The 26,312-nt window shown below is 46.3% G+C and overlaps 1 pseudogene; it reads left to right on the plus strand.

Annotated features, from left to right (window-relative positions):
* LOC148146032 (beta-1,3-galactosyl-O-glycosyl-glycoprotein beta-1,6-N-acetylglucosaminyltransferase 3-like) lies at nt 1-24,791 on the plus strand (annotated as a pseudogene).
* Nucleotides 24,792-26,312: the final 1,521 nt, after the last annotated feature.

Consider the following 26,312-nt stretch of genomic DNA (forward strand, 5'->3'; position numbering starts at 1 on the left):
ATGTCAGTCTACAAACTAACTGTTCGTGTGCAGTTGATCATATCAAGTCCACAAGTCAACCAACTGGGCGATGATTACATCAGGTCTGTAAATCAGTTGACGAGGAAGTTAATTCCATCAGGTCTGTAAATTAACTACATCAAATTTACAATCCAATTAACTCGGCATTTTGATTACATCAGGTCACTGTCTGTTACATATCTACCGGTCAGATTCAAACACACGGTGCCTGTTCGCTGATGTGGTCACTTGTTTGTCTTGTAACCTTTGTCCCCGAATATCCTGTGATCTGCTGAGGTTCTGCCCTGCTCACCCATATCAGTTAATCATTCCCAATGTCTCCGTGGGCGAGCTGGCGTGTCTTTTAGATTAGATTAGAGTACTTACAGTGTGGAAACAGGCCCTTCGGCCCAACAAGTCCACACCGACCCGCCGAAGCGTAACCCACCCATACCCCTACATGTACCCCTTACCTAACACTACGGGCAATTTAGCACGGCCAATTCACCTGACCTGCACATCTTTTGGACTGTGGGAGGAAACCGGAGCACCCGGAGGAAACCCACGCAGACACGGGGAAAACATGCAAACTCCACACAGTCAGTCGCCTGAGGCGGGAATTGAACCCGGGTCTCTGGCGCTGTGAGGCAGCAGTGCTAACCACTGTACCACTGTGCTGCCCACAATGATGCAGAGAGTCAATCACCTTCAAACATCTTATTTTATGGTTGTGTGAGATATTGTACTATATATTTCTTTATTTCTTTATTTTTATATTAAGGCCCTTTATTTGCCAACCCACTCACAATCGCTCGGTGTTTACTCCTTCCGCATTTCATTCAGTCATTCATCAAACTGTGGTCTCCCCACTCCCCAGCGCACTATCTCACCCGAAACTATGAAAAGATGAGAATACTAATCCCTCTCAGAACCATCTACCGGGACTTGAACAGCTTGCAGGACATCAAACAAGTTGCTCCATCAGCACGGACCTGTTAGATACAGATTGAATGGGGTCCCTGTCCCCTTTAAGAAAGTTACTGTCAAATAGCGCCTCAGTGAAATGGAATGAATGAGGGAGGAGACCGGCAATAGGGAGTGAAATCTCAAAACCCAGCCGCGGGAATCCGTTTACTAAACCCTCTGCTTTTATTAAGTACATCTATAATTTCTGATTTGGTTAAATCATATAAGCCTGATATTCTTTCCCGTACTCTCTATCCTAAAAGGACTCACACCCTCATCCCCCTCCTACAACTACCCTCCGGGATCGACTTTTAAGTTCCTGCCTAAATTCCTATTTTCTCTCCTCAGAACCTCGTCCTTTTCCCATCCTGTATCATGGGTTCCAATGTGTACAGCAACATCCTGCTGGTCCCTCTCCCCTTTGGGAATATTCTGCACCCTCTCTGAGATAGTTCTGAATTGTCTGTAGTGAGGGGATATTTGAATAACTGCCTGGATCCAGTTTGGAAGCTCTCTGGACAGATTTCAGATCCCATCATTGACTCACTCTTTACTGGAGGGACAGTGAGGTGCAGCAGCACTATATTTGAATTCAGGCCTTTCCCGAAGCCGTTTTCAATGTATTTGGTCGGGCAATGTGTTGGGAAGGTGACTCAGCTGGTTACTTTCGTTACTGAATTGAGAAATAATCGGGTGTGTACTCTGATTATTGAAGCAAACGATAACTAAATTTAGTTCCGCTTGATTTTAAAATTGAAAGAAATCAAGAGGTGTTAACTCTTTCTTGTATAACACTTAAAACTGACCTGCAGTATATTCCTCACAAACTAATTGAGCAACAATCGAACATGGTCACACTCACAGAATCCCACTTTACAGACAGTGTCCCAGACAACACAATGACCATCTCAGGGCAGGTCCTGTCCCACTGGCAGGACAGAGCCAGCAGACGGAACAGATCCGTGGGATATAGTCAAGAGGGCTGTGCTCTGGAAGTGCTCAGCATTGATGCCAGACCCCATGAAGCCTCATGACATCAGGTTAACATGGACACAGAAACATTCTGTGTGTCTTAATAAGTATTAAGGTAAATAAGTCCCTGGGTCCTGATGGGATTGATCCCAGAATATTGAGGGAGACAAGAGAACAAATTGCTGCAGTATTGACAGACATCTTTGTATTCTCTCTGGCCACAGGTGAGGTCCCAGAGGCCTGGAGAACAGCTGATGTTGTCCCATTGTTTAAGAAGGGTAGCAGGGATAATCCTGGGAATTACAGGCCTGTGAGCCTTGTGTCAGTGTAGGGAAATGATTGGAAAATATTCACACGGACAAGATCTATTTGCATTTAGAAGAAAATGGATTTATTAGTGACAGACAGCATGGTTGTGTGAGGGAGAGGTCGTGCCTTCCTAACTTGACCACGTTTTTTGAGGAGATGATGAAGATGATTGATGAGGGAAAACCAGTCGATGTTGTCTACATGGACTTCAGTAAAACCTTTGACAAGGTCCCTCATGGCAGACTGGTACAAAAGGTGAAGTCACATGGTATCGGGGGTGAGCTGGCAAGATGGATTTTCCTATTTAGAACTGACTCAATCATAGGAGACAGAGGGGATGATGGAGGATGCTTTTCAGAATGGAGGGCTACGACTAGAGGTGTTCACAGGGATCAGAGCTGGAACCTCTACTGTTCATGGCCTTTATAAATAATTTGGAGGAAAATGTGACGAGTCTAATTAGTACGTTTGTGGAAGATACAAAGATTGGGACCATACAAAGATTGGTGGACTTGCGGATAATGAAGACAATTGTCAGAGGATACAACAGAACATAGATCAGTTGGAGGCATGGGCAGAAAAATGGCAGATGGAGTTTAATCTCAACAAATGTGAGGTGATGCATTTTGAAAGGTCAACTACAGCTGGCAATTATATAGTGAATGGCAGAACCCTTCGGAGCATTAACATGCAGAGGGATCTGGGTGGACACATCCACAGATCACTAAAGGTGGCAGTGTCACAGTGTCATAGAGTCATAGAGATATGCAGCATGGAAACAGACCTTTCCATCCAACTCATCCATGCCATCCCAAAACAATCTCGTCCCACCTGCCAGCACCTGGCATATATCCCTCCAAACCCTTCCTATTCACATACCCATCCAGATGCCTTTTCAATGTTGCAATTGTACTAGCCACCACCACTTCCTCTGGCAGCTCATTCCATTTACGTAAAACCCTCTGAATGAAAAAGTTGCCCCCTAGGTCTCTTTTATATCTTTCCCCTCTCACCCGAAACCTATGCCCTCTAGTTCTGTACTCCCACACCCCAGGGAAAAGACTTTGTTTATTTATCTCATGATTTTATAAACCTCCACCCCTCAGCCTTCGACACTCCAGGGAAAGAAGTCCCAGCCTATTCAACCTCTCCCTATAGTTCAAATTCTCCAACCCTGGCAACATCCCTTCAAATCTTTACTAAACCCTTTCAAGTTTCACAATATCGTTCCAATAGAAAGGAGACTGGAATTGCACACAATATTCCAGCAGTGCCTTAACCAATGTCCTGTACTGCCACATCATGACCTCCCAACTCCTATACTCAATACTCTGACCAATAAAGGAAAGCATAACAAATGCCTTCTTCACTAACCTATCTACTTGACACTACGTTTTCATAGAACTATGAACCTGCACTCCAAGGTCTCTTTGTTCAGCAACACTCCCTAGGACCTTACCATGAATGTGTCTATCCTGCTAAGATTTGTTTTCCCAAAATGCAGCACCTCACATTTATCTAAATTAAACTCCATCTGCGACTCCTTGGGCCATTAGCCTATCTGATCAAGATCCCATTGTAATCTTCACTGTCCACTACACCTCCAATTTTGATGTCTTCAGCAAATTTACTAACATGCTCACATCCAAATCATTTATATAAATGTTGAAAAGTAGTGGACCCAGCACCGATCCTTGTGTCACTCCACTGGTCACAGGCCTCCAGTCTGAAAAACAACCCTCCTCCACCATCCTGTCTTCTACCTTTGAGCCAGTTCTATATCCAAATGGCTAGTTCTCCCTGCATTCCATGTGATCTAACCTTGCTCTGTCGAAAGCTTACTGAAGTACATATAGATCACATCTACTGCTCTGCCCTCATCAATCCTCTGTTACTTCTTCAAAAATGTCAATCAAGTTTGTAAGACATGATTTCCCACGCACAAAGCCATATTGACTATCCTTAATCAGTCCTTGCTTTTCCAAACACATGTACATCCTGTCCCTCAGAATTCCCTCCAACAACATGCCCACCCACCGACATCAGGCTCACTGGTCTATAGTTCCCTGGCTTGTCCTTACTACCCTTCTTAAACAGTGGCACCATGTTAGCCAACCTCCAGTCTTCCAGCACCTCACCTGTGACTATCGCTGATACAAATATCTCAGTAGGAGGTCCAGCAATCACTTCCCACAGATTTCCCAGGTACACCTGATCAGGTCCCGGGGATTTATCCACTTTTATGCATTTCAAGACATCCAGCACTTCCTCCTCTGTAATTTTTCAAGATGTCACCATTTATTTCCCTACATTCTATATCTTCCATGTCCTTTTCCATAGTAAATACTGATGCAAAATACTCGTTTAATCTCCTGCAGCTCCACACAAAGGCCACCTTGCTGATCTTTGAGGGGCCCTATTCTCTCCCCAGTTACCCTTTTGTCCTTAATTTATTTGTCCTTTGGATTCTCCTTAACTCTATTTGCCAAAGCTATCTCATGTCCCCTTTTTGCCCTCCTGATTTCTCTCTTACGTATACTCTTCTAAGGATTCACTCGATCTCTCCTGTTTTTACCTGACATGTGCTTCCTTTCTTGCTGGTGGATAAGGGAGTAAAAAGGCCTATGGCATGCTTGCCTTCATTGGAATGGGCATTGAGTATAACAGTAGTCCAAAGATGTGTGGGTTAGGTGAATTGGCCAAGCTAGATTGCCCATAGCGTTCAGGGATGTGTAAGGTAGGCGCATTATTCAGGGGAAATGTGGAATAATAGGGGAGGGGAATGGATCTGCGTGGGATATCTTCAGAGGGTCGGTGTGGACTTGTTGGGCCAAATGGCCTGTTTCCACACTGTAAGGATTCTATGGTTTCTATGATAGGAAAGTTATGCTTCAGCTTTGTAGAACTTTAGTTTGGCTGCACTTGGAATATTGTGTCTAGTTCTGGTCACCACACTACTAGAAGGACGTTGATGCTTTAGACAGGATACAGAAAAGGTTTGCTAGGGTGTTGCCTTAGTATGAGTGGTTTTAGCTATGAAGAAAGTTTGGATAGACTGGATTTGTTTACATTGGAATGTAGAAGTTTATAAGATTGTGAATGGCATTGGATGAAGTGGAAATATGAGGCTTTTCCACAGGTTGGGGCATCAATTACGAGGGGCACAGGTTCAAACCACAAGGAGGGAAGTTTAAAAGAGATGTGCAAGGCCCGTTTTTCACACAAAGGGTGGTGAGTGCCTGGAATGTACTGCCAGAGGAAGTGATAGAAGCAGACACATTAGCAGCATTCAAGGGAATACCTGGACAAATACACAAATAGGAAGGGAATAGAGGGATACGGATCCTGGAAATGAAGACAGTTTTAGTATGGAAGGGTTAGATTAGATTAGATTAGATTAGATTACTTACAGTGTGGAAACAGGCCCTTCGGCCCAACAAGTCCACACCGCCCCGCCGAAGCGCAACCCACCCATACCCCTGCATTTACCCCTTACCTAACACTACGGGCAATTTAGCATGGCCAATTTACCTGACCTGCACATCTTTTGGACTGTGGGAGGAAACCGGAGCACCTGGAGGAAACCCACACTGACACAGGGAGAACGTGCAAACTCCACACAGTTAGTCGCCTGAGGCGGGAATTGAACCCGGGTCTCTGGAGCTGCCAGAGAGAGTGGTCCAGGCAGGTACAATTACAACATTTCGAAGACATTTGGACAGGGACATGAATAGGAAAGATTTAAAGGGATAAATAAATATTGAACTGTTTCCAGAACACTGAAAGTAAATGTAATCTTGAACAACTCTATTACAGTCCTTGTCCGGAATTGCATGTGAGACAATCTATTTTACTGAATTTGCCTGCACCAAGGATGTGTTACTCTATTGGAGCAGTTGCTGTTTATGAGATAAATAACCCATTATCCTGCTAAGTTTTCCAATAGTTATTCCAACTCTTCTTTTTTTTGTCTGTAATTTGATTTTGATTTTATTGTCACATGTATTCAGTACAAAGGTCCAGGAATACAGTGAGAAGTGTATAATGCACCATCTTCGGGACAAATACTTCGGCACAGAATCTTAAGAAGAAGGTATTAGATTAGATTAGATTACTTACCTGGTGGAAACAGGCCCTTCGGCCCAACAAGTCCACACCGACCCGCCGAAGCGTATACGACCCAGACCCATACTCCTACATTTACCCCTTCACCTAACACTACGGGCAATTTAGCATGGCCAATTCACCTAACCTGCACATTTTTGGATTGTGGGAGGAAACCGGAGGACCCGGAGGAAACCCACGCAGACACGGGGAGAATGCGCAAGCTCCACACAGAGAGTCGCCTGAGGAGGGAATTGAACCAGAGTCTCTGGCGCTGTGAGGCAGCAGTGCTCACCACTGTGCCACTGTGCCGCCCACAAGTATGAAGAAAGAACAATGTTAAAAATTCAACAATTTTTATTTTTAAAGTAAATATACTATAGCATAAAACACACGATGTAAGTTTAAAAGTTACACGTTGCAGTCATTCTTACTTTTAAGTGGAAAATAAAGGAATAAAGACGCAGGTTCAAACATTACAGTCTTTCTTAAGTGCGAAATCTCATTTGGACCGCACATCAAAGAATCACCTTGAGATCAGAGGTCCGTGCTAAGGCGACAGCTGGCCAAGAGACTGCATATGCTGGGCCGAGAGATCACTACACCAGGCCGAGAGATCATCAGACTGGGCTGAGAGATCATCAGGCTGGGCCAAGAGATCACCACACCAGGCTGGGAGATCATCATGCTGAGCCGAGAGATCACCATACCGAACTGAGAGATCACCATACCGAACTGAGAGATCACTACACCGGGCTGAGAGATCATCATGCTGAGCCGAGAGATCACCACACCGAACTGAGAGATCACCACACCAGGCTGGGAGATCACCACACCGGGCCGAGAGATCACCACAGCGGGCTGAGAGATCCCCAAGCCGGGCTGAGAGATCAACACGCTGGGTTAAGAGTTTGCCACATCAGGCCGAGAGATCACCATGCCAGGCTGGGAGATCACCATGCCAGGCTGGGAGATCACCATGCCAGGCTGAGAGATCACCATGCCAGGCTGGGAGATCACCATGCCAGGCTGAGAGATCACCATCCCCCCAGCTGAGAGTTGACCATGCCGGACTGAGAGATCACCAAACTGGGCTGAGAGATCATCACGCTGGCGAGCTGCGAGATCCCCACACCCGGCCGAGAGATCACCACAGCCGGCCGAGAGATCACCACGTCAGGCAGTGACATCAACACACCTAGCCAAGAGACAGCACATGCTCAGCCATTGAGAGAGTGGCACCTTGGGCCACTGAGAGATTGCTCAGCTGGGCCGAGAGACTGTCAGGCTGGGTTTGTACACAGTCTGAGGCCAGGAGTCCCATGGCCAGGAGAAGAAAGAAGAGAGGAGAAAGATCAAAAATGGAAAAGCGAAGAAGGAAAAGAGAAAAATGAAAAGGAAAGGTATGTGTGTGTGGACTGGGCTGCTGGGGGAGGTGGTGGAGGCTGGTACAATTGCAACATTTCAGGGGCATCTGGATGGGTATTTAAGTGGGAGAGGTTTGGAGGGGTGTGGGCCAGGTGCTGGTGAACGGGACTTGATTGATTTCATCTAATACAATTATTCTCTCTCATTTAGTCTGAAAATCCCCTTTTCAAATGAAGGAGGACTCACAGAGCTCCCATCTGCAGCATATGAGACAATGCTGAAGCAAACCAATATTCTGTTCCTCCTTCATTCAGCTTGAATAGTATGTACTACTTCGATATTCAAGTAAATCTCCTCTTTTGAACAAGGCTGAACTAATCCCACTAATTATCCCTCTAATTTGCAAGGGCACATGGCAATGCTGCAGTTGGGAATTTGCAACACAGGGGTTGACATTCTTAAGAGACCATAAAGTGCATTAGGCCTGTATTCTATAGGCCAAGAACTCATGGGTAAGCTACATAAAAATAAATTTTCAGGGAGTTTGTGCAAACGTTTATCAACTGTAAAGTAGTGATGGTAGGAGCCATTTTGGGAAAGCAAATATTAGCAGGAATTATACACTTAATGGTAAGGTCCTAGGGAGTGTTGCTGAACAAAGAGACCTTGGAGTGCAGGTCCTTGCACCTTGAACGTAGAATTGCAGGTAGGATATGATAGTGAAGAAGGTGTTTGGTATGCGTTCCTTTATTCGTCACAGTATTGAACACAGGAGTTAGTTGCAGTTGTACAGGACATTGGTTAGGCCACTTTTCGAATATTGTGTGAAATTCAGCTCTCCTTCCTTTTAAAAGGATGTTGTGAGACTTGAAAGGGTTCAGAAAAGATTCACAAGAATGTTGCCAGGATTGGAGGATTTGAGCTGTAGGGAGAGGTTGAACAAGCTGGGGCTGTTTTCCCTGGAGTGTCGGAGGCTGTGGGATGACTGTATAGAGGTTTATAGAGTCATGAGGGGCATGAATAGGATAAATAGACAAATGGGGTGGGGGAGTCCAGAATTAGACGCCATAGGTTTAGGGTAAGAGGGGAAAGATATAAAAGAGACATAAGGGGCAACCTTTTCACACAGAGGGTGGTACATGTATGGAATAAGCTGCCACAGGGTGTGGTGGAGGCTGATACAATTGCAACATTGAAAAGGCATCTGAATGGGTATATGAATAGGAAAGGTTTGGAGGGCCGGATGCTGGCAGATGGGGCTAGATTGGGTTGCGATATCTGGATGAGTTGGACCGAAGGGTCTGTTTCTGTGCTGTACATCTCTATGACCCAATGACCCGATGACTCTAAATGGGCGGAGTGGACAAGCTCGATCTCAGGTGTCCTGTTTCACCTCTATCTTGGAACTATTTTAAAATCACTAGTTTAACTGCAGTGTTAGAATAAAGTGCGTGTTGCTTCAAGCCTATCAATTTGTCCAATTGAATTGCCTCTGGAACACAATGACTTACACTTGCCTTTAGAAAATAAGAAATAACTATTCTTTCGCTAGTTGTTCTTACTCCTTTTTACTTAAAGAACCTCTTTGGATGCATCCTAACCTTCTCAGCCAAGGCCATCCAATGTCCCCTTTTTGCTTTCCTGATTTCTTCTTCAGTAAAACCCTGCATCCCCTGTATACATCCAGGGATTCCCTTGGTCCCAGCTGCCGGTACCTCAGCCATACCTCATTCGTTTTCTGGTCAAAGCCTCAATATCTCTTGTCATTCAGGGTTCCCTATTCCTGTCAACCTTGCCTTTCACCTTCATAGGAACATACAGATCTTGAACTCCAGCGAGCTCACTTTTAAAGGCCTCCCACTTGCAGGAGGTCCCCTTACCTGCAAACAAACTACTCCAATCAACCCCTGCAAGCTCCTGTCTAATTCCATCAAAATTCACCTTTCTCCAATTTAGAACTTGAACCTGTGGACCAGTTCCTCTCCATAACTACTTTAAAATTAATAGGACTGGTCCCAAAATGCTCCCCCACTATCACCTCCATCACCTGTCCTGCCCTATTTCCCATGAGTAGGTCGAGTTTTGTCCCTTCCCGAGTAGGATCCTCTGTATACTGCTTGAGGAAACTTTCATGAATGCATTTAACAAATTCATTTGCTCGCTTGAACCTATTCCACTCTTTCATACGTTTATGGCTGATAAGTCTATGTTTTGCGTTCCCATCTACCCAATGTAACCTTAGATTCTTGTTATGCAAGGAAATAAATCTACCTGTGACTTTAAAATATCCATTGTCCTCACCTCTCCCACTTTCTGGGACAGACAATTCCAAAGTTACACACCCAAACAAAGAATTCTCTTCATCTCCGTCCAAAATGTGTGACCTCTACTAATTTTATAAACATGGTCCCCAATTCTGAACTCACCCACAAGAAGAAACATCCATTCTACATTCACTGTGTCAAGATCATTAAGAGCCTTTATACAAGGATCGGTGCTGGGTCCACTGCTTTTCATCATTTATATAATGATTTGGATGTGAACACAGGGGATACAGTTAGTAAGTTTGCAGATGACACCAAAACTAGAGGTGTAGTGGATGGCAAAGAAGGTTACCTCAGAGTACAACAGGATCTTGATGAGATGGGCCAATGGGCTCAGGAGTGGTGCGTGTATGGAATGAGCTGCCAGAGGAAGTGGTGGAGGCTGGTACAATTACAGCATTTAAAAGGCATCTGGATTGATATATAACGAGAAAGGTGCAGAGGGATATGGGCCAAGTGCGGGCAATTGAGTCAAGATTAGGTTAGGAGAACTGGTCGGCATGGATGAGTTGGATTGATGGGACTGTTTCTGCATTGTACATCTCTATGACTCTGTAACCCCTCCACCCAGTACACTCCTCCCTATCTCTGTAACCTCATCCAGCCCTGACACCTTCCCTAATTCCAGAACCTCCTTCACCCCCTACACCCCACCCTATCTCTGAAACCTCCTCCAGTCCCAATAACCCTCTCTTAGCTGTAACATCAATTGCTCATTATCACTCCATGATGTCAGCCCTCCTGCGATTCCAGCCTCTTGACCATCCCCTAATTCCATCACTCCACCGGCCTTCAGCTGCTTGGGCCCTCCATGTTATCATCTCATAAGACTTTGAGCAATTTGCATTTCCCTTCTCTGATGAATCCTGTCCATTTTTCCTGGAAACAAACCTATGGATTTACTAGAGTAATTCAGGAAGGGTCCCTCAACAGCACCTTGTAAACCCAACATGAATATCACCTTGAAGACAAGGCCAGCAATATGACACTACTCCTTCTGCAGTTACTATCCCTTTCACCCTTAATCCAAACTTTGAAATTAACCATCCTTCGTTCAGTTTTTCTGGGACAGAATCCTGGAGCTCTCTCCCCATGTGACTTTGCATTTGTGGTCAGGGTTCTTAAAACACAAGGACAGTGGAGTTAAAGAGGAGAGTTCCTTATCATTTATGCCGTAGAGATTAGGGGGATGGGTAACAAGGCTGTCCCAGTCAGTGATGCCCACTTCATGTGAATCCACAAACAAGTATGTCATTGTGATGTTGCCATGGGAATGCACATTACATTCGTGTTCTGAGGGATACACAGGAACAGTAGGAAATGAGACTTGGTCGAATCAGTCAAAGAGCCAAGATGTTTCACATCAGTGTCCCAGCGAGATGTGGACAGTTCCAAGGGGAGTCAGGGTGAAACAATGCCTGCTGGAGTGTGATGACCTTCATTGTTCAGCTCTCTGAATATTGGAGTTGGGATGGTGTGCTGAGGTTGGACAGGAAGTTGGTAAGGCCAATTCTGGAAGACTGTGTCCTGTTCTGCTCACGCTGCTGTAGGAAGGATATTATTAAACTGGAGACGGTTCAGAAAAGATTCACCAGGATGTTGCCAGGAGTGCAGGGTTTGAGATATAAAAATAGACTGGAGAGGCTGGGGACATTTTACAAAGAACATTACAGCACAGGAACAGGCCCTTCAACCATCCAAGCCTGCACTGACACATTTTGCCTTCCATATTAAAATTGTCTTCACTTACAGGATCCGTATTCCCTTGTTCCCTTCCTATTCATGCCTGCTGCTGGATGCTTCTTGAAAGCTACAATTGTGTCTGCTTCCATTGTTTGTTCTGGCAGTGTGTTCCATGAACTCACCACCCTTTCCATGATAAACATGCCTCACATATCTCTTTTGAACACCCCCCTGACCCCTGCACCTTGAACCTGTGTCCCCGAGTAACTGACTCTTCCACCCTGAGAAAAGGCCTCATACTTTCCACCCTATCCATGCCCATTCACAATTTTACAAACCCCTCAACCTCCTGCATTCTAGTGGAAACAAACCCAGTCTATCCAATCTTTCTTCACAGGTAAAATTCCCCCATTCCAGCCAACGTCCTGGTAAACATATTCTGTCCCCTCTCTGAAGGATCCACATCAGAACTGTACGTGTTTTTCACTGCAGCATAGGAAATTGAGGGGTGACCTTGTTGAGGTTTATAAAATCATGACAGTGAATGACAAGGGTCTTTTCCCTAGTGTGGGGGAGTTCAGATAAGGGAAGGTAAGGGAATTAAGAAGGATCAAAGCCACTGAATACATGAGCAGGGAGGTGTCGTGTTGGAGCTTTACAGGATTTTGGTGAGACCACAGCTGGAATACTGTGTGCAGTTCTGGTCACCGCATTATAGGAAGGATGTGATTGTACTGGAGGGGGGGGCAAAGGAGATCCACCAGGATGTTGCATTAGATTGAGCATTGCCTAAACCTGCAGGAGTGTTCTGCTGTGTGTGTATGTGTGTGTGTGGGGATATGGTAACCCACCTAGCTTGGACATTATGGGCAATTCAGCATGGCCAATCCACCTAACTTGAACATCTTTGAAATCAGAGCACCCGAAGGGTACCCAAGCAGACAACATGCAAAACTCCACACAGCCACCCAAGGCTGGAATCAAACTCTGGTTCCTGGCACTGTGTTCCAGCAATGCTAACCTCTGAGCCACTTTCAGCCAGGGGCATTTTTTTTTTTGGATTCATATCAACTTGCTGTGCTCAGGTTCACTGCTTTATTATGAACGGTCAAATCACCATAATTCCAATTTCGCATCAGAGAGAGAGAGAGAGAGATGACGGGTGGTGAAGTTTGATTTAATTTGATTTACTATTGCCACTTTTTTTCAAATAAATTCATGGGGTGGGGGGCACCGTTAGCCAGGCCAGTGTTTATTGGCCATCCCTAATTGCCCAGACGGCAGTTAAGAGTCACAATACAAACAGGTAACCACCTTCCCGTCTCCTGGTCTCTCTTCATCCAAGGGTTACCCCTCCCACATTGTTGTGGGCTCGATGGCAGGTTCCTTCCTGAAAGAGCATCCCAGCTCAGGCTGGGGCGTGGGTCCAATAGGACTTGGCTGGCTCTGTGTCTCTATGGTTGTAGGTTCTCCGATCCAGACTGCACACCATCGCGATCCTCTCGTTTACTTCACCCGGGCAACACCGGTCCAGGAACGGCCGGAGAGAAGCAGAGACCGGGGAAGGAAACGCCTGTAGTCAGGCAGGCAGACAGGAGCGAGAGGAGCCCGGACTCCGAGAGAGAAACAACGGAACATTGGCTGGGTTTCAACCAGAGGAGGGCGGGAGGAGTTACCGAGAGAGACAGAGAGGAGTTACCGAGAGAGAGAGAGAGTTACAGAGGGAGAGGGAGGAGAGGAGTTACTGAGGGACAGAGAAAGAGAGGAGTTAGTGAGAGAGAGAGAGAGAGAGAGGAGTTACAGAGGGACAGAGAGAGGAGGAAAGAGAGAGAGGAGTTACTGAGGGAAAGGGATGAGTTAGTGGAGGAGAGGGATTACAAAGGGAGAGGGGTTATAGAGGGAGAGGGGTTACAAAAGGGTCACAGAGAGAGGGAGAGGTGTTAAAGTGAGAGAGGAATTCCAGAGGGAGAGCAGTTCCGGGGGAGAGGGAGTGAAAGTCGGAGTCATTCGTTGAATCTTGGGAAAAGGAAAGACAAGGAGAGGGGACTGGCTGCTGCGACCTCTCCAGCAAATTGCAGTCACTCCTTCCCCACGGCCTGGTGGAGGCAGTGCTGCCCAGCACAGAGAGCATCCAATCTGCATTTGCCTATCGCCTATAGGCTGAGGACACTGCCCTCTGGAAAGTGCTATGCCCAAGCTGAGCCAGGGTTGTACCCGCTGGTTGTGCCTCAGATCAGCGCTGTGTGTGCTCAGTGTGGTCTTGTTGTGCCAATGGCTGCTGGTCCATAGAGGAGGGGGCCGGCTGACCCTCAGGCTGGTGAAACCAGGCGCCAGTCCAATGCAGGAACACCTTCTGCTGGTCGAGGAGAACTCCACCTGCTGGCAGATCATCCAGGGGACAGGCAGGAGGTGGAAAGGGCCCTCCTCAACTCCATTACTGTCTCCCTCAAGCACCAAGCCGTCACTGAGGGAGATTATCTGAACATGACCCGAAATTGCAGATTGTTTGTGAGGGCCCGCAAGTATATCACTGTCCCCCTGAGCCCTGAGGAGGAACACTTCCCCTTGGCTTACTCCATGGTCATCCACCAGAGCATTGAGATGTTCGAGAGGCTTCTGCGGAGCATTTACGCCCCACAGAACGTCTACTGTATCCACGTGGACCGCAAATCCCCGAGTCAATTTCATGCGGCCGTTCGGGCCATCGCTTCGTGTTTCCACAATGTCTTTGTCACAGCCAAGCTGGAGTGGGTCACCTATGCTGGCTGAAGCAGAGTTCAGGCGGATCTCAACTGCATGAAGGAGCTGCTGGAGAGCCCTGTCCCCTGGAGGTACTTCATCAATGTGTGTGGCCAAGACTTCCCCCTGAAGACCAACCGGGAGATAGTCCGCAGCCTCAGAGCTCTGAACGGCTCCAACGTGATTGAGTCGGATCCTGCACCAGGGTTCAAAAAGGTAACCGCCTTCCTGTCTGCTGGACCTCTCTTCATCTAAGTGTTTTCCATCCTCCCTCCCTCCCTCCATCATCTCTCTCTCTCTCTCTCTCCCCTCCAGTCCTTCACTCCTGCCTGTACAAAGGGAGACAGGGTTGTTAAAACAGTTCATTTGCATGGAGGGAGGTTCAGAATGTACAAAGGAATATAGAGGAGTTGGAGAGTTGAGCTGAAAACAGAGTAGAAGAGCAATTGACGTTTCAGGTCGGAACTTTCATCAGAACCCGGGGAGAGGAAGGGGCTGCAGAATAAATGGGGGTGTGGGGCTGGGGAAAGGTGGGTGGGATGGCGATTGGTGGATGCAGGGGGGAGGTGGCTGTGATTGGACAGTGGGTGGGGTGGAGCAGATGGGTGGAAAGGAAGATGGTCAGGTGAAAGGGATGGGGTAGAAAGAGAGGGCTGGGCCTGGGATAGGGATAAGGAGGGATATAGACTGATTAGGAGAGTATACAGGAATGTAGGTAGGTTAAGAGTGTAGGAGAAAGTGAGGACTACAGATGCTGGAGATCAGAGACAAGAGTGTGGCACTGGAAAAGCACAGCGGGTCAGGCAATATCTGAAGAGCAGAAGAATCAATGTTTCGGACATAAGCCCTTCATCAGGAATGAGGCTTGTGGACCAGGGGGTTGAGAAATAAGTGGGATGGGTGTGGGGCTGGGGATGGAAGGTAGCTGGGAATGTGATAGATAGATGAAGGTATGCGGGGGGGGGGGGGGGGGGGGGAGAAGAAAGAGGTTGTGGAAGGTGGAGTGGACAGGTGGGAAGGAAGATGGACTGGTCAGGAGGGTGGTGCTGAGTTGGAGGCTTGGCACTGCGATAAGTTGGGATGGGGAAATGAGGAAACTACTGAAATCGACATTGATCCACCTGGTTGCAGGGTTCCAAGGTGGAATATCCAGGTGTCAGCTGGTAAGGGTTTGGTGATTGAGGAGGCCCAGAATCTGCATGCCCTTGGTGGGAGGGGGAGTTATAGTGTTCAGCCACGGGGCAGTGGGGTTGGTTGGTGGGTGTGGGTGTGCCAGAGATGTTCTCTGAAACAATCCACAAGTCAGAGTTCTGTCTCCCCGATGTAGAGGAGACCACAATCGGGTGCAATGGATGCAGTAGATGACATTGGTGGAGGTACAAGTATATTTCTGTCAGATGTGGAAGGATCCTTTGGAGCCTTGGACGGAGGTGAGTGGGAGGTGTGAGTGCAGGTTTTCAGAGGCCAGGGAAGGTGCCAGGAGGGGAGGGTGCGTTTTTAGGGGGTGTGAATATGACAAGGGAGTTGCAGAGGGAATGGTCTCTGAAATGCAGATGGAGTGCAGAGGGAAATATGTCCCTAATGGTGCAGTCTGTTTGTAAGTGGCAGAAGTGGTGGAGGATAATGCAATGTATCCGGATGTTGGTGGGGTAGAAGGTGAGGACCAAGGGGTTCTGTCCCTGTTGCGTTGGGAGGGGTGTGGTTCAAGGGTGAAGGTACAGGAAATGGAGCAGATGCACTGGAGGTCATTGTCAACCATGTGGGAGAGGAAATTGTAGTTTTTGAGGTAGGACGCCATCTGGGATGTTCTGTGGTGGAATTGGTCCTCCTGGGAACAGATGCAGCAGAGGCAGAGAAATTGGGAATAAGGGATAGTGTTTTTACAGGGGCAGGGTAGGAGGAGGTGTATTTCAGGTAGCTATGGGAGTTGGTGGATTTGTAGTAGATGTCCGAGGTTAGTCGGTTGCCAGAGATGGAGAGGTCCAGGAAGGGGAAGGAAGTGTCCGAGATTGTCCGGGTAAATTTGAGGTCAGGTTGGAAGGTGTTGATAGAATTAATGAACTTTTCAACCACCTCATGCATATACGAGGTAGTGCCAATCCAGTCATCAATGTAGTGGAGGAAAAGGTGGAGAATGGTGCCGATGGATGTAGAGGCAGGCATAGTTGGGGCCCATGCGGGTGCCCATGGATACCCCTTAAAAGTTAAGAGTGAACAGAAGAATGTAAGTTTCGTTCAGAGCATGTAAAGGATTGTTCTTAGGTTGATAGTGAAATAGTCTCACAAACTTGATTGAGTTTTTTGAAGAAGTAACAAAGAGGATTGATGAGGGCAGAGCAGTCTGTACATTTTTCTCTCATTTAAAATAATTACATTGACAGCAAGTTTCATCTGCCTTTTTCCTGGGAATGAAGGGTTTATCTTATGAAGGAAGGTTGAACAAATTGGCTTTTACACATTTAAGTTTGCAAATCTGAGAGATCTTTTTGAAATGTATAAATTTCTCTGAGGGGACATGATAAGGTGGTTGATGGGACATTGCTTTCTCTTGTAGGTTTGACAAGATGTTTTGTAGAATAAGATATCGTCAGAGTCCTACAGCACCGAAACATACCCTTTCGTCCAACTCATCCATGCCAACCAGGTATCCTAATTGGAACTAGTCCCATTATCCTGTGTTTGGTCCATATCCCTCGAAACTTGTCCTATTTATGTCGTCTGTTAAATCTTGTGATTGTACCCACTACAACAATTCTTTTTGGCAACTTGCTCCGTACTTGCACCACCCTCAGGTCTCACCTTAAACCTATGCCCTCTGGGTTTGGACTCCCCCATCCTGGGGCTATTCACTTTTCTTGATATCCCCCACAATTTTATAAACCTCTATATGGTCACCCTTCACCCTCCAATACTCCAGTGAGAAAAGTCCTAGCCAATCTAGCCTCTCCTTATAATTAAAATCCTGCAGTCCAGGCAACATCTTTGTAAATCTATTCTGCAGTTTAACAACACCCTTCCAACAGCAGGGCGATCATAAATTTTCCCAGTACTCCAAAAGTGACCTCACCAATGCCTTGCAGAATTATTTTCCCCTGAGAGGGCTGTTGCACTGTGTAAATCTCTTCTGTACAAAGTTGTGAAGGCTGAGTTGATGAAGTTATGAAAGGGTGAGCAAGGTGACCTTTTTTTAAAAAAAGATAAGGACCCCGGGGCAACCGATAGAAATGTGGAATTGAAATTGCAACCAGAAGAGCAGTGATCTTCTTGAATGGTGGAGCAGACTTGAAGGGACGAATGGCTGACTTTTGCTATGATATTGGTGGAGACAGGTTATGCCTTAGTTCATGTAAAGAGTAGAGAGTTTTCTGACCTCTCAGCTAAGGAAAGGGCTTTGGTCTCCCTCCTGATAACATGAACCTTGAAGTTAATCTCCCTCTGCGTCAGTCACAGAATTAAAGAATTCTTGCGGAAGGATGCCCTTCAGCTCTTCATGTCTGTAATTATTCCACATCTCATACCAATCTCCTGCATTTCCACACTCAACTCTGGCAACATCCTTGTAAATCTTTTCTGAACCTTTTCAAGTTTCACAACATCCTTCCTATAGCAGGAAGACCAGAATTGCATGCTGTATTCCAGAAATTGCCAAACCAATGTCCTGTTCCGCCACAGCATGACCTCCCAACTCCTACACACAATGCACTGACCAATAATGGCAAGCGTAGCAAACGCCTTCTTCACTACCCTGTCTATCTGCGACTCCATTTTCAAGAAACTATGAATCTGCATTCCAAGATCTCTTGTTTCATCATCACTCCCCAGACTTTACCATGAAGTGTATTATTCCTGCCCTGATTTGCCAAACCAAAATGGCCTCACATTTATCGACATTAAACTCCATCTGACACTCCTCAGCCTATTAGCCCATCTGATCAAGATCCCGTTGTACTCTGAGGTTGATTCGAAATATTACTCAGGATGTAGGTTTGCTCGTTGAGCTGGAAGGTTCATTTTCAGATGTTTTGTCACCATACTAGGCAACATCTTCAGTGAACCTTCCAGCTCAGCGAGCAAACCTACATCTAGAACCTCAACCTGAGCTACAAACCTTCTCAAACCTTGCTGATATATTACTGTCATGTATAATCGAGTTACAGTAAAAAATGTTGTCTTATGTGCTTTACAGACAGATATTGATAGGTTAAGTTGGCAAAAATGTTGGCAAATGGAGTGCAATGTGGGAAAATGTGAAGTTGTTCATTTGGAAGGGAAATCAAAAGAATAGAATATTATTTAAATGGAGAAAGCTTCAGAAAGCTGCAACACAAAGGGACTTGGGGGAACTAGTGAATGAAACATGGAAAGCTTGCACACGGGGGCAGCAGGTAATTGGGAAGACTAATGGAATATTGGACGAAAACAGAAATTTCTGGAGAGACTCAGCAGGTCGGGTAGCATTCGTGGAGAGAAAACAGAGTCAATGTTTTGAGTCTGGTGACCTTTCTTCAGAACTGAAGTGGAATGTTTGCCCTTATTTGAAGGGGGGTTGGAGTATAAAAGTCAGGAGGTCTTACTGCAACTGTGCAAAGTGCTTGTGAGAGCACATCCGGAGTACTGTGAGCACTTCTGGTCACCTTATTTAAGAAAACATGTTGTTTCATTGGAGGAAGTTAAGAGAAAATGTTCAGTGGGATTGCCCCCATTATGGAGGGATTGTCTTAAAAACAAAAGGCTAAACAGGATTCTACTCACTGGAGTTTATAAGAATGAGAGGTAACCTCATTGAAATGGACAGGATTAAGGGGCTTGACTGGGTAAATGCTGAAAGGATGTTTCTCCTCATGGGAGAGTCCAGGACCAGGAGGGTATTGTCTCAGAATAAAGGGGCACCAGTTTAGGACTGAGATGAGGTGGAATTTCTTCTCTCAGAAGGTTGTGAATCTTTGGAATTCCTTGCCACAGAGAGCTGTCCTTGTATATATTTAAGGCTCAGATGGATAGATTCTTGTTCAGTTGGGGAATTAAGCGTTACGGGGATAGGGCAAGAACATGGAGGGACCAAATGGCCGACTCCTGTCCCGACTTGTTAATGGTCTTACATTTACTGATGAAACTGTTCAAAGACGTTATCGCACAACTCTGGAGCAGAAGCGACTTGAACCTGTGTCTCCAAGGCTCACACCGCATGGATCCTAGTTTACTTTATATCATGCACTTGTCATTCATGCTGGTATTATGGCTGCAATTCGCACCAACCTGCCTTAGATCAAAGTAATGAAGCGAAGCCAGTGCAGGTTTTCAAAAAGTAAGTCTCCAACCTCGTATCATGCATTGATGTGAGAATTTGAATGCAGAGAATGTTGTCTGAACTGGATTCAATGAAGTGTTTCACTAGGCACTAGATAAAAATGGCTGGACAACAAAATTGAAAATACAAGCTCTGATTCATGGATCTTGTTTTGGACGAGAGGTTGGTAGGGTGCAATGATCCACACAGCTGGGACATATAAACATCAAGACCCGGAGCAGGAGAAGATGATTTGGCCCTCCATGAGGCCCACCATACTATATGATCCTGTCTAACCCTCTATCTCAATGCCATACTACCACTTTCTCCCCATGCCTTTGATGCTTTTGAAACCTAAATATTTGTTAATCGCATTCTTGGATATATTCAATGACTCAAATTCCACAGCTTTCTGTGGTACAGAATTCCATAACTTCACTATCCTGTAAGTTAAATGTTTCCGCATCTCAGCCCTAAATAGACGACTGCTTTTATTCAATATGTCAGTGATATCAATCTTGGAGTATGTGGCAAAATGCCCATATTCGGGGCAATGATAAACCTGGAGGATTGGCAAATGGTGAGGATGATGTGAATTGTCCAGAGTCACCACAATGAACAGACAGCATCCAGTCAGAGGGGAATACAGAAGAGTGTAAGGTGATATGTTTTGGGAGAAGGATGTGGAGAGGTAATAGAAATGTAATGGCACAATCGTAAAGAGTGCGAAGGATTAGAGGGATCTGGCGATAAACATTCATCAACATTAGAAGATGGGGGAGGCCATAAGAGGGTAGAAAAGCAGAAGGCTTCATAAATAGAGGCATTGATGCCAACAAATGGTTGAGTTATGCTGCATGTCGAATTGGTTTAGCCCCAGTTGGATTGTTGTGGTCATTTCCGGTGACTAAAACGATGTGAGGGCCCTCAGGACAGGGAGGAGATTTCGCAGAATGGTGCCAGGGTTTAAGTTGGATGGCTCAGTTGGAAAGGTCAACGATGCTCCCATTGGAACAAAGGAGATTGGGGTGAGGTTTATTCAATGGGTACAGGGTGAGCACTCGCTAATGAAGACAAGGAAATATACTTCACTGTTCACCGATTGTACAAGTGCAATGGAATGCAGATGTAAGATTTTGGGTTAAAGGCCTGGTAGGGAGATCTGAGGAATTGAAACGCAAATGAAGCCTAAACTACATTTGTATGAGATGATGGCAAGTTCCGATGTAAGTTGAATGAAAAAAAAAGATCTGCTCCCATACATACAAGGAACAAGAGTAGACCATTGGCCCGTTTGATCCTGTTCCACCATCCACATTCCTGCATACCATCGATAATCTATCCTTTCCTTGGTAACCAAGGATCCATATCTGAAAATGTGTTGCTGGAAAAGCGCAGCAGGTCAGGCAGCATCCAAGAACAGGAGAATCAATGTTTCGACGTTCCTGAAGAAGGGCTCATGCCCGAAACGTCGATTCTCCTGTTCCTTGGATGCTGCCTGACCTGCTGCGCTTTTCCAGCAACACATTTTCAGCTCTGATCTCCAGCATCTGCAGTCCTCACTTTCTCCTCAAGGATCCATATCTCCCATGCATGATGCCACAAGGACCGAGGATAAAAGATATCTTTTGACACAATGTAAATAAAGTGTTTTGTGTCTTGTGGAAGGGGTGGCACGGTGGCTCAGTGGTTAGCACTGTTGCCTCACAGCGCCATAGACCTGGGTTCGATTCCAGACTTGGGTGACTGTCTGTGTGGAGTTTGCACATTCTCCCCATGTCTGCGTGGGTTTCCTCCGGGTGCTCTGTTTTCCTGCCACAATCCACAAAGATGTGCAGGCCAGGTAGATTTGTCGTGCTAAATTGCCCATAGTGTTCGGGTGCATTAGTCAGGGGTAAATATCGGGTAGGGTAATGGGTGTGGATGGGTTGCTCTTCAGAGGATTGGTGTGGACTTGTTGGGCCAAATGGGCTGTTTCCATACTGTAGAGAATCTAATGTGTGGTGTCCTTCACTCTGTGGGAGGAGCTTTGGATTCAAGTCCTACTCCAGGAACTGATGGCCATAGGAAGATGTCTTCATTGCTATTGTGAGACACTCAAGAGTATGGGCCAAGTGCTGCAAAATAGGATGAGAATAGCTCGGAGCTTGTCTTTTTGACCAGTGCAGACACGATGGGCTGAAGGGCAACTTATTATTTTGGTGCTCTAAACCTCAATAACCAGAGAGCATGGAGTCATAGCATCATACAGTATGGAACAGACCCTTCAGTTCAACCTGTCTGTGCTGACCAGTCATCCCAATCTGACCTAGTCCCATTTTCCAGCCTTTGGCACATATCTCTCTCACCTATTCCTATTAATGTTCACATCTAAACGCCCTTTAAATATTGTCATTGTACCAGCCGCCTCCACCACCTCTTGGTAGCTCATTCCAGGCACACATCACCCACTGCGTGAAAACGTAACCCCTCAGGTCTTTCCCCTCTCACCTTAAACCTATGCTTCTAGTTTTGGACTCCCCCATCCTTGGGAAAAGACCTTTGGCTATACAGCCGACGTGGAAGGAATCAAAATGGGGCAAGAACAGAAAAAGAGGTCAGCTAAACAATTCTGAGCAGCAACAGAAAAGTGCAGCCAAGCATGTATGCAAGCTAGCTAGCTTACTGAAACTGGCTCCAGTTAAGTGAGAAGGCAGGAAGACCGAAACAACACTCAACAGGTGTTGTAGAAGTCTAAGGTCAATGATCTAATGCTAAACGTCATATACCTAGATCAGGATCTGATTGATCAGTTGTGTTGCTAAGGCTTGAAATCAAAATGTAATTCGTGAAAAGGGAACGCTGATTTGTGTGTAAAAGTGTGATTGCAACTGCCTGTTTCAGACTCTCCAGGCAAGGGTGGGCTTTGACCCGGCTGGTTGAGTCTTCTTGCATGTATGTGATAAAGGAAGCTGTGTGAAGTGTACTATCATCCGGCTGATCATTTCAACATCTATCCATGCTCCTCCAGATTTTATGAACTTCTGTAAGGATACCCCTCAGCATCCGACACTCCAGGGAAAATAGCCCCAGTCTATTCAACCTCTTACTGTAGCTCAAACCCTCCAATCTCAGCTACATCCTGGTAAATCATTTCTGCACCCTCTCAAGTTTAACAACATCCTTTCTTTCGAAGGGCGACCAGAATTGTATGCAGTATTTTAAAAGTGGCCTCACCAATGTCCTCTACAGACAATAGATCACACTTGTTAATGGCAAAGGCATATCAGAGATAGTCAAAGATACTCCTACTTATAGACAATAGGTGCAGGAGTAGGCCATTCGGCCCTTCAAGCCAGCACCACCATTCATTATGATCATGGCTAATCATCCACAATCAGTATCCTGTTCCTGCCTTATCCCCATAACCCTTGATTCCACTATCTTTCAGAGCTCTATCCATCTCTGTTACAGCTGCAACATTTCATCCCAACTCCTATACTCAATGCACTGACCAATGAAGGTAAAGGTATCAAATACCTACTTCACCACCCTGTCTATCTGCAATGCAACTTTAAAAGAACTATATCCCTGCACACCATGTTCTTCTCTCTAACGCAAAAGCTCTGTGTTCAAGTTCCATTCCAGGAGTTGATGACCACAGGAAAGTGTCTCCTTTGCACTGGTGAGGCATGAAAGACAATGTTCCCAGTGCTGGAAAAATGAGACTGGAGTAGCAAGGAGCCTGTTTTGCCAGTGCAGACATGATGGGCTGAAGGATTTATTTTTCTGGTGCTCTCAACCTTTATGACCAGAGGGCACAGCTTGAAGTATATTTTTGGAGCCAGATGCATTGGGAGTGTTTGAGGATGAGTTTTATGTTTGCTCAGCGAATGAGCATTGGGAGATGGTTTAGGAGGCAGGGATATGGGGAAATAGGCAGGTGACTGGCAATAGGCAATAGGAGTGAGAAAGGCCTGAGGGGCTGAATGGCCTTGTTCTCCACTGTAAGGTGAGTAACTGAGAGAAGGAGTGTGCATGGATCTTGCTGGAGCTGGGGGCGAGGAGAGTGCAGAGGAGTTGGGGAGGGAAAAAGCCATAGGCGAAGTTGAAAAGCTATCATTTCTACTTTCTCGTCTCTCTCACTCTCTCTTGTGCTTGCCTTTTAGAAACGTTGGCAATACCACCATGATACCCTCGACCAAGTCGTCTGGACGGCGCAACTGAAAGACCAGCCGAACATCAGCACCTCCATCTTCGTGGGCAGCGCCTACTTCATGGCCTCCAGAGAGTTTGTTGGCCATGTGTTTGACAGTGCCGAGATCCAGGCCTTCCTCAAGTGGTCAGAGGACACCTACAGCCCGGACGAGCATGTGTGGGCTACCCTGCACAGAATGCCCAATGTACCCGGCTCCATCCCATACACCCAAGGAGCCACCAGGACACTTGGCCGGGCAGAAAGTGGTCCTTTGAGGCTGGTGACGTTGCGAGGGGTGCCCTATAACCTCCCTGCACGGGAAGGTATCGCCACTTGGTTTGTGTGTATGGGGCAGGAGATCTACAGTGGGTGGTCCGTCAGAGATGTTTTTTTGCAAATAAGTTTGACCCCAACATGGACAACACGGCAGTACAGTGCATGGAGGAATATCTCCGAAACAGGACACTTGGTAAAACTGGGGCTGGGTTGGAGGTTGGGACAGATTAAACCTCAGTGATGGTGGTAGGGGTGGTGGGTGAGACATCAGAAACACTGAGAGACTGGGCACTGTGAAACTGGGCACTGTGAGACTGTATACTATAACACTGGCTGCTGTGGAGGCCAGGCACAGTGAGACTGCATGCTGTAACATGGCCACTGTAACACTAGACAGTGTGAGGCTGGGCACTATAGTGTTGGGCACTGTGGAGATTGGATACCTTAATACTATCCACTGTAACACTGGGCACTGTGAGACTTAGCACTGTAACATTAGTTACTGTGAGAGTCAAAATGTGTGGTGCTGGAAAATCATGGCAGGTCAGGCAGCATCCGAGGAGCAGGAGAACCGATGTTTCAGGTATAAGCCCTTCATCAGGAATGTGGAGGACTAAGGGGGGTTGAGAGATAAATAGAGTGAGGGTGGGGCTTTTGGGGAAGTAGCTGAAAAGGTGCTCGGTAAATCCAGCTGGGGGGGTGATTGTGATTGGTCGGTGGGGAAGGTCGAACATATAGTTAGGAAGGAAGATGGTCAGGTCAAGAGGGGAGAGCCGATTTGGAGGGTTGGATCTGGGATGAGGTGGGGGGAGAGGAGAGATTTGGAAACTAGTAATGTCAATGTTGATGTCATGTGGTTGAGGGTCCCAAGGCAGAAGATGAGGTGTTCTTCCTCCAGTCATCAGATAGCTTGGATTTGGTGGTGCAGGAAGTGTCATTGTGGAGTGGGAGGGGGAGTTGAAGTGGTTGGCCACAGGTCGATGGGGTTATTTGTGCCCAGTCTCACAGGGACACATCCACCAATAATACTCAACACTGCACGAGTGGGCACTGCATTACTGGAACACTGCACGAGTGGACACTGCATTACTGGAACACTGCACGAGTGGACACTGCATTACTGGAACACTGCATTACTGGAACACTGCATTACTGGAACACTGCATTACTGGAACACTGCACTAGTGGGCACTGCATTACTGGAACAGTGCATTACTGGAACACTGCACTAGTGGGCACTACATTTCTGGAACACTGCACGAGTGAGCACTGCATTACTGGAACACTGCACGAGTGGACACTGCATTACTGGAACACTGCACGAGTGGACACTGCATTACTGGAACACTGCACTAGTGGGCACTGCATTACTGGAACAGTGCATTACTGGAACACTGCACTAGTGGGCACTACATTTCTGGAACACTGCACGAGTGAGCACTGCATTACTGGAACACTGCACGAGTGGACACTGCATTACTGGAACACTGCACGAGTGGGCACTGAACAGCTGGACACTATAAGATCAGTGTTGTGACCATCACTATTTTTTTATTTTTCTCATTTTGGTTAGGAACTGTGAGTCCAAATTGAGAATTGAAGTTTGAACAGTGGCTAGTTCTTCTTTAAAAAAAAACTGGAGAGACAAAAGACTGATGTTTGCTGTTAGGATCTGGCCAGGAAAGATAATGCAGGTGAATTACTGTTCTCTGAACACAGCAGACGTTTCAGCACCGAGATGTAGTTCTGCTCAGGTACTGACAGCTGGATGGATATTGAATGGGTCAGTCAGTAAGAGGAATGCTGCCGGGCAGGTAACCACAGAGAATGGTGAGAAAGAAAGCAAAAACCATGAGTGACCTCGCTCTGACTGGATTTTGGGCTTGGAGGAAGTGCTTCTTTGGAAGTTGCTGGACTGGTCTGGTCTTCTTTTTGGTTTGACTTTGTTTAGTTATTTCCCCAGTCGTTAACTTGTTAAAAGGTCTGAGATAAGAATGTGAGTCTTCGGGAATGAGTATTAGTCTCCACAGGTCTGCAGAATTTGTTCGCATTGACTGGTGACTTTAAGTTCAAACATGGTGTATAGTTCTTGTGCCTGTAATACAAC

Source organism: Chiloscyllium plagiosum, unplaced genomic scaffold, assembly GCF_037043375.1.
Source record: "Chiloscyllium plagiosum isolate Xiang-an unplaced genomic scaffold, Cpla_swu_hap1 HiC_scaffold_22, whole genome shotgun sequence".
NCBI lineage: Eukaryota > Metazoa > Chordata > Chondrichthyes > Orectolobiformes > Hemiscylliidae > Chiloscyllium > Chiloscyllium plagiosum.